Here is a 14,829-nt window from a genome sequence, read left to right on the forward strand (position 1 = left end):
AAGCTGTCGATAAATATAAACCTTTGCTTAATTTCCTTGATCTGAGCATCACAATTTGGGTTTCCCTTTTTTTTCACTCATTCATTGCTATTCTTATGATTAATTATACGTTCTTTGAGTAAAGCTGCCTTATTAGTCCCTAATGTTTTGGATTAGGGCCTAGGACCCTAACAAAATTTATAGCTAAAAGTCCTAACGTTTAATATAATCGAATCTTTTTTTTTTTGGACTAGAACACCCTCATGATAAAAAGGGCATTTTTGTCACTCATTATCTGGTGACATGATTTTCCCTTTTATCACAACTTTTTATGTAATTTCTAATAATTTATGGTACTTCATATGCAATTAAAATTTTGTCATTATTTACACTTTCTACTTTTTATAATATCGATTTATCATTATCTGTCTTAATTAATATGAAAATAATAAAATGAGATTTTTAACCTTGACTTACGAATCAATTTTATTTATTATGAAAATATCCTAATTTTGCTTTATTAATTTATAAATTTACATTGCTTAATTTAAAAATCTTATTATTAACAAAGTAAAGGTTAAAAGGGGTTCGAAACGTATAAGGTTTTATCATTTGGTCCTAAACATTATTTTTTTTATTATTTGGTCCTCACAAATGAATTTTGACCCAGAATCGGTCCCAATTAACGAATCGATAAAAAATAAATGGTCAATGTGATTTAATTAAGTTTTGCCAAATTAACTATTTTAATTAATATTTTAAATTATTTTAGAAAAATAAAAATAAAATTGTTAAAAACTCTAAAATACGAAAACGGGTTCTTCGTTCTCCTCTTCATTCTCCTTATTGGGCATTGCGGTTCGTGAACAAGTTATGGAGCGTTCTTTGTACACAGCGGTCGAGCAAAAGCTTCTACTCACGGGGGCGACGGGTTGGCTAGCACGGCGTTGGCCTTGAGCGTGCGAAGCATTTGGGGCGGTCGGGCTCCTCGTGGAACGGAGGCGGAGGATGGCACTCTGGGGGGCTCCGGCTCGGCGGGGATCCGTCGTAGAAGGTGTTGTGCGGTGGTGGGTTGCGGCGTGGAATGGGGAGAGGGATGCGGGGCTTACGGTGGGCGGTTTGTTGGGCAATCGGAGCTTCACTTCGCTTCCATCGATGTCGAGAAATGGAAGCCGTGATTGGGGTTTTGTTGGAGGGTTTTTGGGCCTTTTGCGGTGGGATTTGGAGGTGGGGTCAACGAGCGGGGGCGATCGAAGTGGTGGAAAAGGGGAGGAGGCGGTGGTGGTGGTGGCGGAGGATGGGCGGCGGTTGTTTGGGGCTTCTTCGAGTTCTTCTTTGTCTTTCCTTTCACTTCAATTTTTGTAGGTTTTCCCCGAAGCATCTCTCGATTTCTTTCTCTTTGCTTTTGGAAGTAGAATCCTTACCCATATTTTGTCAAATTTGCAATCACCGTCTATTTTTAACGGATTTGTTAATTGGGGACCGATTCGGGTCAAAATTCATTTGTGAAGAAAATAATCAAAAAGATAATGTTTAGACCCAAATTGATAAAACGGTCGTATGTTTGGGAGCTTTTGGCCTTTCTCTATTAATAAAAAAATTCCCCAAACCCTAAATAGCTAATATCACATGCTAGAATATTTTTCAAAATATTACTCATGTTTTAATTTTATCATGAATGACAAGAAACTATGCAAATTTATAACTAAAGATTGAATGTTTATATGATGTTAAAAATTTCTTTTGAGTTAAATTAAAATTCTGAATAAAATATCAACCGTAAAAATCGTCTTAAAGTTTGGCTTAGAGTAACAAATTAATGAAATAATATTTTAAACGTTAGGTTCATTTAATGTCTTTTTTGTTAGGTGTATCATAAACCCAAACGTAAGGACTAATAACACAGTTAACTCTTCTTCTTTTTCCATAATCATTTCCCTTCAAAATAACTATGCTTCAATGTCACATTCAAATCCTGGTACTACCAAACGGTGGGAAAAATATTTGGACAATTTACTAAATTGGGGGAAAAAACGATGTAAAATTAGAGCAAAAGTGACATGTCATCTACGAATCGAACTTCCACACTTAAATAAAATTGCCAACTCAACCTCCACCTTAGTTTTCACAAGTTGGTCCGTCGCCGTGAAAAATAGCACCCCATATTATTATTTACAAAGTTAAGTTCATGAAAAAAATTACTTTATCTGTTCCAGCTTAAGATGATATTTTTTTTCTTTTTGGTTTGTGTCGCAGATAAAATCACATATTTCTGTTTGTAGAAATAATGAGCACTTTTCCCCTCAATTAACCACCCAACTACATTTTTTCCTGTAATTAGGTGTATTACAGCCTATTACATAACCGCCATCCACCCGTCTATAGCGGTTGGATACGATGTCGCCCCCTTGTTAGTCGCGCGTTGCAATAGCCAACAAACACAGTGGCTAGATGTCGTCCATGTTAATTTGTGCCCCTATTGTTAATATCCTTTATCTACTTGTAAATTTTATAATTAGTAGTACTCTCTCCCGCCCAAAAAAAATATGACTTGGATTAGCAGGTTTTAATGCAAAATTGGTAAAATAAGAGAGAGGGAAATAAAAGATAATAAAAGTATTATTAGTAGAGAATGAGTCTACCACTTAAAAAAAAGAGTTTTGCGATTAGAAGTCGTATTACTGGGGGAGGAGCTCCCGAGGGCCGTAACTAAATTTCGTAATTGAAAAAGTGAGGCTCATTGCACTTGCACATCAATAAGTCCCCGCCAATATAAATTGGAGATATCAAGATGGCAAAACCTATAGTCGACTAAAGAGGTCTTTTCCTTATCCCATTTCATATCTTAATGTTAACAATGTTGATTGGTATATTACTCAAATATTCATAATACCATTTCTACGCAAACCACTCAAAACACCGTAACCCAATGCAACATAACATCAAAAACCATAAAATCTTGAAATATTCATTAATTAGATAGTTTCCATCGATCAAGAAACCAAACCAGTCCTCTCATGAATCATGCCCAATTTCCTAACCCTAATTTGAAACAAGGCATTAGTAGCCAAAAACTCCACACTCTGCATGGGGCTCAAAATCTCCAACAACCCTTTCAACGTTTTGAGCCTCACACAATCAGCCAACTTCATAACCCTCTCCAACCCCTCCAAAAACCCCCACCGCCGCCTCCTCTGCGCCTCCCCGCCTCACCACCTCCACCGCATTCCTATCCGCCACCGCCATTTGTAGCCGCTCCATCTCCCCTCCACCCTCCCTCCTCCACCCTCATCCTCCCCCGCAGCACCTCGATCTTCCTCACCTGCTCCGCCGCCAATCCGGCCGCCGGAATCAGCCGGAACGCCGCGGAAGGCTTCCACCCGGTGATCCAGAGATGGGCCGTCTCGAATGGGCTCAGCCAGACTGGGCCGCAGAAGAAGGCCAGCACGTCTTCATGGGCCGAGGCCCATTTGAATCTGTAGAACTCTTTGTGGTGGGCCGTGAGTTTCCCGATCGCGGCGGCGCAGCCGAGGCCCTGCGGCGGATCCTTGGCCACGGAGAGGAGGAGTTCTTCGAGCTCCGCCATCCATTTCTGGTAGAAATCCGAGAATTTCTCTTCGGTTAGGGTTTTCATTTTATTTAGCTATATGAATTGGAAGAAATCACGAAATTGATGAATATATTTAGATTGAAAATGCATGCATGGTTTGTACCACCTGGTGAGATTGGGCTCCAACGTGTCAACACCGCATCAAAGCGTGTGTACCTTTGATGGAAAATGAGCGCCAACGCTATTTCTTTATTTTCTTTTTCAAAATAGGAGAGATGGTAAATTGTATTTTTAGTCCTTATATTTTTATATTTCGTGCTATTGACCTCTTAGATAGTTGAATACCTTAAATTTGGCGGGGACTAAAGGAATTGGAATAGACATACTTGTACAAGTTACATATCTAATCTGAATACTAGATGCTTTTTTTGACATTTCAACCTTTTATTTTCAAGTGATATATGTAAGTGCTTATTAACATTATACATAATGATTACTTGCCTTACTAAATTTGGATTTTTTGGCCAAAGTAATTTTTAATATCAATGGAAATTATGTTCTTAAATTGTATATATTATTCATATTATTAATTTGATGTGTTTGTTGAGAAATTATCATGAAAAAAGGTTTAGAAAAGGTACTCTCTCCGTCCCATTACACGTGACACAATTTTCTTTGGGCACAGGTTTAGGTAGTGGTTTGTTAAACGAAGAAAGAATAAAGTATGAGTGACAAAAAAGTAGAGAAAAAAGTTAGAGAGATGATAAAGTAAGAGAGATATAAAGTGATTTTTTTGCCATAAAAGAAAATGTGTTACTTAATGGGATAAACTAAAAAGGAATACGCTCACTTATAGTAGGATGGAGGGAGTGGAAAATAGTCAAAATTGAAGTCCCGACCCAACCGAGGATCTGTGATCCGCCGACATCAAGTCATGGGCATAACAAAACATGTTAAAGTTAAACGACACTTCATCAAGGAGAAGATAGAAAGAGCAATCATCGAATTACCCTTTTTTCCATTCAAGATCAACCAAGAATATTTTGATAGATACAGTAAATTCTAGAGTGCTAAAAACAGTTGTTGGATAAGTTGAGTATTCATCCAATTGCATTTTATTGAAACTGAAAGAATACCTTAAATGATTTTCAATTTACACTTTTAACTTTACTCTTTTCATCAATGGGAACTTTTAGGAGTAATTCATCAAATTTTTTTATATCCAAAATAATAACATTTTCCTCATATGATCCCAACATACATATTTATATAAATTTTAGGCATCCATTAATCCTGATCTATTTAAATCTGGCTAGAATTTAATATCATTTTCCTAAACACGTGCAAAACGAAATGTTTCAATTACAATGTATCTCTTAATTATCATCTTTTAGTACTCCATAAGACAACATGAAAATGAACACAACTCAATTACCTTACGATGAATGGAGTATTAAACAACATTTTAATAGTATTTAATATCAAAATACTCCCTTCGTTCCATGTTAATAGAGTCATTTTTCTATTTTAGGGAGTTCCAAGTTAATAGAGTCATTCTAGTTTTGGCAAATAAGTAATTCTCATTTTTATATTATTCTCTCTTCATCTCTCTTACTTTTTCCACCATCCTTTTAACACACTATTCTTAAACTCCATGCAAAAATGAGATGTCTTTATTAACAAGAAACATGGAGGGAGTAATTATTTATTCAAGATAAATTTTCACTAAGTAAGGTTTTTATGGGTATAAGAGCATCCGCAATGATGCTTAGGCCAGCATAAGCCGCCGCAATAAAAATAATTCAAAATATACTACATTTACGAATTAAAATTGCAATTAAAATACGGAATTAAATTTACGACACATATACGGAAAAATAATCCATTCCATTAAAAAAATTACAAAGATTTAAATAAAAAAGTACATGATTTTTTTTTTTAAAAAAGGGCTTCAACACACGAGCCCCGCCACTCTGCCTCTCATCGCGTCCGCCGTCTGTCTCCGCTCGCCGCCGCCGCCGTCGCCACCCGTGGTATCCGAGCCCACGTCGGAACCCCCGCCGTGACCTCGCGATCTCTAAATCGCACGCATGCTCTCGAGCATCTCGTAAAGAAACCTCTTCTCCGTGGGGTCGGTGGCGTTCTTCCACTCTCGGAAGACCCGTAACATCCGAGCCCGCGTTTGGTTACGCGAATGGAGAGTGTACTCGAGTGGGGCGGCTGGGAGGGCGGAGGACTGGACCTCGCGGGGCGATAGGGGATCCGCCCCTCGCGAGCCGCTGCGCCCGCTTTGTCCAACCGGGCGGGCGACCGCAAATGAAGGAGGGATGGAAACTCCTCGCATCCGGGGGAGGTCGTGGGATCCTCTCGCAGCGCATGTAGTCGCCGCTATAGTTCGCTCGGTGCTTCTTCGGCCACCCGCGGCACCCGCCGGAACTCTCGGAGTCCTTCAACAACAAGAAGCACTCCTGAAGGTGAACTCCTTATATTTCCCCTCCAAGGGGAACCGACTGCGGCTATCCTCCAGGCGTCGTCCCGTCCGCCCCACTTCGAGGCCGACGGAGGGCGTTGGCGACAAATTCGCAAAACGGCCCGCCGCGGCCCCGGTGCGCCCCACCCCTTCCGACCTCCTCGTTGCCGAGTCCTTCCCGTGCGGGCGTGCCTCCATAGCATCTCGATCTTCGCCCACATGTTGACGACCGGGTTGTTCGCAACCGGCGGATCGTCGCACACCTCCAACCACCCTTGGCCACCCCGGCGACTCATCCTCCGTCCACTTCCTCGGCCGGTGGCGCGGGCTGCGATGACTCGCCGACCGCCTCTGCCTTCCCCTCCCCTGTCTTCTTCTTCGTCGCGGCCGGCGTCGCTGAACGGGAGTATCATCGTCCCCGAGATCGATCCCCATATCATGCAATGACGAAGGTCATCGCCGAGAACTGCGTCTCCACCGGGGTCGACGGTGAGATGAAGCCGTCAAAATCAAGCGAGGGCCGAGCACGCGTCCTCCCGGTGACCCTGCAACCCCGGCATCCCGGGATGCATACCGTCGGCATCCCCCCTGCCACATCATCCCCATCATCTGCTGCGCAGCTCGGGCATACCCCCACCCGGCGCTGACGCCCGCCGCCGAGATCCCCACGGCATACCCCCGGTTCCCCCCGCACCCCCCGGCGCACCAGCCATATCCCCATCATCCGATTCCACGGGATGTTAAACCCCGGCCCATTCGCCCCCATCCGGATCCCACAGTACCGTGGAGTCGAGATCCACTCGTCGCCGGACGGACTCGTTGTTGTGATCCATCGCTCGATGATGCTCTTGTACGAAAGTTAGAGAGAGAAAACTCGTTAAAACAAGTGGTGCAAATGAAAATGAAACGAAAATCGCGTTTATATATGATTTAAAAAAAATCGAAAATCGGGCGGCCGATCTGGCCGATCGGGCCTCCACAATGGCGGCTAGCCGATCGGCCAGCGCCAGGCGACGAGCGATCGGCACCACGCTCGATCCGTCGCGAAATCGCCTCGCTGATTGCAATGGTTCGGCTAGCCGATCGGCTAGCCGACGATCGCTTAGCCGGTCGCTAGCCGACCATTGGAGATGCTCTAACATTTTTATTAATATATATGTAAAAGTATAGAAATTTTTTATTATAAATAGAGGGTCTATATTTTTATAAATTTTATGAAAAAAAATATGAAATTAAATTGAACTTCTATGTAGAAAGAGGCGTAGATTGTGTGAGAGAGAAAGACGGAGGTGTGTCTTTGCGATTAAGGTATTTGAAGTATGCGATATCTCTTGGAAATAGAAACTATTTACATATTTGTTGTCCCTTAAAAATAGAAACTTTTTAAATATTCTATTTTACCAATCATTAAAATTCATGTAATTTCAAAAATTTCTACTTTAAATAATAAGGTGGTATAAGTTTAAAACATAAAAAAATACTACTACAACTTTGTGCCTTTTCGTTTTAAGCTCTTTTTGGGCTCGTACTGTTACAACTTGGGCCGAAACAGTGAAAAAATTAGCCCTAATCTTCCTTTGATTATGTCGGGTCAAGATTTTACTAAACCCATTTTTAATTTAATTTTTGTACTCTTTAAATTATTTCTTGAACTCTAGTATTTAATTAATTTTTAGATTAAGATTAATTATATAAATTAAATGACTATGTTTTTTTAAAAAATATCTTTAATTAATTTAAGAAAGTAAACTTGCATATTTTGATTCAAATATTCTCGGATTTATTTAGTCAATTAAAATCTTGGATAATTAATTTCCAAGAATATTTTTTCTGATTTAATTAAAGCGAAAGGGTTCACACTTGAAAGGATGAAAGGATATAATGCATATCATATATGCATACTATCCACTTTTATTATTTTTTAAAATTAAATAGATTATTATCTTTTGTTGGAGAAGGTCTATCGTAAGGAATTTAACTTCAAGAAGGTTAATATAGTTTACGGAGTTTGGAAGCGGATGAGGTGAACTTTTCTATTCTACGTAAAAATGTGGATAGAATATGAAGTATTTTCGAGATTATATTTATCGGTGTAATAAAGTTGTCTTACCATGAATGATTTATTTTATGTATGATGTCTATTTGTTTTGTAATATCGAATGTGCTATGCTAAACGTTATTCATCAAATTTGGGTCCTAGCTTGCAAGGGTCCCTACTCGAACTAGTTTACACTTGGATTGTGTGTCATCGAAAGGGTTGGCGGTCTAGTGACCGTGGAAAGTGATCACTTTCTTGACACAAATGTCTGATATGGCGAATTACAGAATGAATTTAGTCGATCAAACAATCTTTTATGTAAGAGAATTTAGTAAGCTTGAACATTAAAGAAAAACCCGAGTATTATTGTGACGATGGCTTGACGGTATTTTCAAATGTATGATTGTATCTTTTCACAATGTGTTCATGAGTATCTTTGTACTCGGCCTGCATGTATTTCTAAATGTAGAGGTTGAGTATGAAGTATGGTGGGTGCTGTTTCAAATGGGCTTACACTTGTGTTTATGAAGTACTCTCGGAGGTTCATGTCTTCATATATGGAACTACATTCGTTGTTTTGTTGTGCTTTGAGCAAGTTAATTCATTATTTCTTGAAGACTCTTATGCTTGACAAGTTGTTATGCATTAACCCCTAGCTCGAGTCTTTATTATCGAGCTATTATACTCAAGTAGTATTATTTTAGGATACGAGATATAAGAAATTGATGTATTAAAAGTTAAAGTAGAGAGATGAAGTAAGAGTGAGGAAGAGAGTGTAAAGTATAACAGAAGATAAAGTTTTTGTCAAAAAGTAAATGTCATAACTATATTAGGACAATCCAAAAGAAATACGACTCAATTACCTAAAGACGAATTTTATAATGGAGTATGATTAATCCATGTATCATTCTCCATTTTTATCCCTTCTCATTCATTCCCATCCTTAATTATGGTTTATCAGGCTTTGCTATCATTAGTAATTGTGATAGGTTGTTTAATATCATCATAATATAACTTTAACTATAATGGCACGAGTATATAAATGGGCACAAACCATCAAGGAAGCACTAGCCTAGGAAATAACAGAGTGATATAGTTATGTACGCAGAGACCATCGCAAGCTCGTTTAAAATTTAAAACAAATTGTTGGTAAGATACATTGAACTTGTAGAATCTGCCATCACTGCTGCTTCATATGCAAACAAATCGATACCAGTTTCACACACTTTAATGATTCCCACCTCTTGCCCACAGAGTAACTTTTTTGTTAATATTATTATATTATACGTATAACTTTTATTTGTCACGTGTATAAATTGAAATATGATTAAATATGAGGAATACAATGTACATATTGCATGTTGAGAATGCGGGGGAAGGAATAGAGTAGACGCAACATTTACATATACTATTATTAGTAGTAGTATATAATTATATATCTTTCGGACAAATTGGACTATCCATTTTAACCCTTTAAAAATTTGGGAATGAATATCAATACAATGTTCATTGTATATTTAGACTATAATCATATCAGTTCAATATTTGCATTGTATATCATCCATTATATTTTTGAAATTTAAATAAATAACAACATAGTGATAAATATGTTAACATATGAGCTTGAAAATATCATTATATCACACAAAATTATCATTATAGTATATTTCTTATCTAACTAACGGGACTGCATTGCAAAATGAATGTATAAATTTCTTCATGTGAACATATGCATTTATAAATTTCTTACAATCATCATAAAATGACCTCTTAGATATACTACATTTTATGAAAAATAATATAAATGAAGAGAGTTATGTGAAGTTTAAAAGTTACTATTATTTTTTTATGAAAGAGAAACGATAATCTTTAATTCAGTATTCTATACAATAAAAATATATTGAATGAGAGATGATACATGTGTGCATGAGATATGTGGGTGATTTCCTTCCTTAGTTATAGCACTTAAACCAAAATTAATGCATTTAACTTTTTAAAACATGACAATATGATGACAGTATAATGGTTGTGACGATATTAATCGATAAATTAAGGGCATTTTTATATCTTCTCACACATAAAAATAGCCTGTATTTGACTATAATGAAGTTAACAGCTAATTAAATATTATTTTTCATGCACTATCTATTTCGTCCAATTTACTACCTCCGTCCACGAAAATTGTCCGGGTTTTACCGAGGCATTTTTAAGAAATGAATGAAATGAGTTAAAAAGTAGTGATTGGGCCCTACTTTAAAGTATTAGCTTTATAATAAAACGTGAATAGGAATAGTAATGGATATGATCATTACCAAAATGGTAAAAGTGAAAAGGGACAAATTTTGGGACGGACGGAAATGAAAAACTGGGACAAATTTTCATGGGCTGAGGGAGTATATCACAATATAAAAGTATTACACAACGTAGTCGCTTTTTCAATTTTATTGACAAATTAATAAAAAATTAAAGAGATTAAACTCGAATTCGAGATATTTAACCTATTTGTTAAGATAATAAAAATTATAAATCCGTATATATGATATTTGATTTTCCAAATAAATATCTACTATATTGTTGATATACAAACTAGAAGATAAATCCAAATAAGCACTATTATCCAATAGCTAGCAGTTACGAGTTTCTCAGTCTCAACAACAAAATTTATTATATGAAAACAAAACTATAGGATAGTGTGCGCAAAAATATCATGCATGGATGAGAACAAGGCAAGAAAGATATCCCTCTCTGCAAAAGTAATTTGATTGAAAACTTTGTCTTATTCCGCGCTACAATTCACACCACCAAATATACATTAACAAACTCACATAAACCATCAAAACCGCCCTCCCTTTTCCCCACACACATATTCTACTCCTTCCGTCTCTCATTACATATCCCAATTATTTATTTCGAGATGTTCCTTATTAATCGTCTTTAAGTACTTTATTTTTAAGGAGTATTATTTTTACTTTCACCATTCCAAAAATCAGTATTAAATTAAAATGAGACACAGCAGTAAAAAGAGTGCAAATTTATACTTTGTCCCATAAAATTTGCCATTTTTTTTTATTTTTGTCAGTCTCATAAAATTTATCACATTTCTTTTTACTCCTTTCGTTTCATAATAATAGATTTTGTCATTTTGGTACGCTCCATAGTAAAAGAGTCATTCTTTTTTTTTGAAAAAGTCAACACATTTTTCCACACCTACTTTACTCTCTCTTATTTTATTCCCTCTTCATTTCTCTATCTTTTTAATTTTCCACTTTACTCTCCATTTACTCAACTCATCTAACACAATTTTTCTTAATCTTCGCCTAAAAGAACGCTCCATTACTATGGAAGAGAGTATTATTTCTTATAGTGAATCTAATATTCCAAGAACTCATTCTCACTCACATTTTATTACTTCATCTGTCTAAGATATTAGACTCGTATATCACTTGTAGGTGTCCCAACATACTTGAGCTATTTCGTTTATGATAAAAATTTATTTTATTACAAACTCCACTTGCACCGCTAAATAACACCTCCTAAATTTTTGTGACAAAAAATTGAGTCTAGTATGTTGGTAAGGAGGGAGTATAAAACTAATAGCCCCCAGTTATAGGTCTATATATATTCAGTCCAACTCCACCAACTCTACACCAATATTATCTCGAGAGAGAAAGAAAAATAAAAATGGCTGCAGCAAGCGACCAAAGCAACGAGAGGTGCCACTACCAAGAGTGGATGCACCTCCAAGAGGAGGAGCTCTCCGAGCTGACCCACGCAGCCGCGGCGCGCGCCACAAACGACGCCGAGCTGAGCCGCCTGATCGAGAAAATAATCCGCCACTTCGAGGAGTAACGCGTCAGCGCCACGTCATGGCCCTGGCCGACGTGTCGCCCTACTACGCCCCCACGGTGCACCTCCCTAGAGCGGTCCGTCCTCTGGATCGGCGGGTGCCGCCCTCCTCCTACATCCGCCTCATCTACGCCCTCTGCGGCCTCGACCTCGAGTCCCACCTCTCCGACTTCCTCACCGGCGTCCGGGGCGGCGAGAGCAGCCTGGGGCAGCCTCGCCGCGCCAGCTAGTCTCCGTGGACGGGCTCCACCAGCGGACCATCCGCGAGGAGCGGAGCCTGTCGACGAAGCTGGCCACGCTGCAGGAGGATCTGCTGGACAATCCGATCGCGGCGATGGTTGTGGGCGGGGAGGAAGGGGATGTGGAGAGGGCGCTGGATAAGCATGGGAGGGAGATGGCGGGGGTGATGGAGGAGGCGGATCGGCTGAGAGTGGGGACGGTGAAGGAGATTGTGAGGATACTGACGCCGAGGCAGGCGGTGGAGTTTCTGGCGGCGGGGAAGAAGCTGCGCCTCTGCATGAGGGAATGGGGGAAGAAGAGAGACCTTGATCATGGTAGACTTATTAATTAATTATCACATTCTTTTTCTTTATTATTATTATGTTATGTATATTTCGTCTACTTCTTCTACTGCATATTAATTTTGCTTATCTTCTTTTTAATTGCACTACTTCAAATTAAAACTCATAAAGAATTTAATCGAAAGAAAACAAGCCGATTAATGTGTTATCCGATAACGTAATACTCGTAATTTGTACCTCTATAAAAAAAAATTAATGAAATGTAGTTTCCACTTGTGAATACTATTTACTAAAAAAATTAAAAGGGAAGTCAATAACACAAATAAATCATATTCTTAAAATTCAACATTTATACCTTCATTTCAAAATTTGTCCCATTTATTCATTTCAGTGCTTCCAAAATTTGTTCTATTTTATTTTTTTATTATTTTTTTAATAAATCTTATATTTTTACTAACTCATTCTTATTCATATTTTATTATAAAATTAATTTATACTCACTCATTCTTACTCATATTATATTATAAAATTAATTTATAAAAGTATGACTTATAATTTATTAATTTTTCAACTCATTTTATATTATATTTCATTAATTTTTCAACTTATTTTATATTATATTTTTTAAAATTTATGCTGAGTCAAAGTTGATAAATTTTTGTGCTGAGTTAAAGTGGAATAAATTTTAATCAACAGAGATAGCAAGTTATTGGCTTCCCTATAAGAAAATTAAAGTAGAAGATCAGATCTTATGTTTGGTCCAATGTGATTGAAAGATTCAGGAATATATATTTTATTTGCGTCTGGAAAATACAAAACTGCAAATGTCATCAATTTGAAAATATGTCAAATAAACCTCAAGTACTCCACCAAAATAACAAATTAATTCTCGCTCTATATTTAGTGTCGGAAAAAGTACACTTGAGCTGTTTTAAAAACATTATTTTTATGTTGTATTAAGCTAATGGTCAGGGTAGATTGTGCATATTTATATCTTTTATAGAGTACATTATATGACACGAGTAAAAACCAAAGTATGATATTTTTCAAAAATACGCCGCCGTCACAAAACTTAATCGATAAGAAATGAATCTAATTCTGAAATCATTTTGTTTGTTACTATCATAAATCTCGCCATTTAGTTCACCTCTATGTCCTCCAATAAAATTCTAATGTCATCCGGTGTTATGATAGTATTGATATATACTCCAAGTTGTTGGCTAATAACAATATAATACTTTCTTCTTGAAAGCCTCGTTTTTCATAAGTTCGTTCCTGTTGTTTCTTGTTTTGGACTGATCTAACTCGAAATACCAAATTGATCAAGTTGGATGATGTCTCTTTCTACCTACAGTATTTGTACTACTAGAAAATTAGCTTCTCACTACATTTTCTTTTTATCACACTTTGTAAAAGGTGCCAGTACAGATTTTCAGTCACTACACTAGCTTTTCACTGCACGTACAACATATACTATTACTGCATCTCAAAACAAATGCCGCAATTGGAACTCATTAATGGCACTTTTAAGTGTCTTACAGTTTCAAAGTAAAAATAATTTTAATATTGTAATAAAAATAAAAAATTTAAATTTTCACAAATGCAAACTCATCACCTAATATTTTACGAAGCAAATGGATAATTGACATATTAATTACTTAAATTAAGAAATATTTAACTGTGACATTCAGAAAATATAGAAAATTTAAAACCAACAATTAAACATAACATATTAAAAAGTCATCAAAACTCTCCATAAGCGCGCCACTGCCCAAACATGTCTCTGCTGCCCATGCGACTAGTCACCGACCGGCGCCACTGCTCACCTCCGAAAACCCTTCCCCGCGGCGGCGTTGCCCACGCTAATAGTCGCTGCCCTTGTTACTCCACGTGAGGTTTTTTTCCATAGTTTAAAATGTTGTTTGTTTGTGAATCCTAATTTTTTCAATTCTAGGTTTTTATGTAGGAAATAGTTTGTGATAATTGTCTAGCTTATGATTTGGTTAACGATTTGGGTAAAATAGTGGATAAAGTAGATATATAAGAATTTCATTTTTTGATTCTTCTGTCAAAAATGAAGCATATGGTTTGTTCCTCTTGTGAAGTGGAGTTAACATGGATAAGTTGGGGAAATTAGAGTTTTGAATGCTAATGGTTGTCGATTCATTAGTTGATTAATATAATTAGCCATATGGAGAATCACCATTGCACCTTATTGCCAGTTTACACATGACTTTATAAGTTTCACTCATTTATTAGATTAATTCTTTTGCTTTGGTCATAGTATGGAATTATATAACACATTATCATTTACGTTTTATAACTTTATTGATTTGTAGACTTGATTATGGGTGAATTTTTGAATAATAAGTTTATGTGAATAATAAGTTTATTAATATTTGGAGCTATATAATAATAATAAGTC

General features: G+C 37.1%; 2 pseudogenes; one reads left to right on the top strand and one right to left on the bottom strand.

Moving 5' to 3' along the window:
• Nucleotides 1-2,916: 2,916 nt before the first annotated feature.
• LOC125199625 lies at nucleotides 2,917-3,636 on the bottom strand (annotated as a pseudogene).
• Nucleotides 3,637-11,710: 8,074 nt separating this feature from the next.
• Nucleotides 11,711-12,533, top strand: LOC125199631 (annotated as a pseudogene).
• Nucleotides 12,534-14,829: the final 2,296 nt, after the last annotated feature.

Source organism: Salvia hispanica, unplaced genomic scaffold (assembly GCF_023119035.1).
Source record: "Salvia hispanica cultivar TCC Black 2014 unplaced genomic scaffold, UniMelb_Shisp_WGS_1.0 HiC_scaffold_593, whole genome shotgun sequence".
In the NCBI taxonomy this organism is placed as follows: Eukaryota; Viridiplantae; Streptophyta; class Magnoliopsida; order Lamiales; family Lamiaceae; genus Salvia; species Salvia hispanica.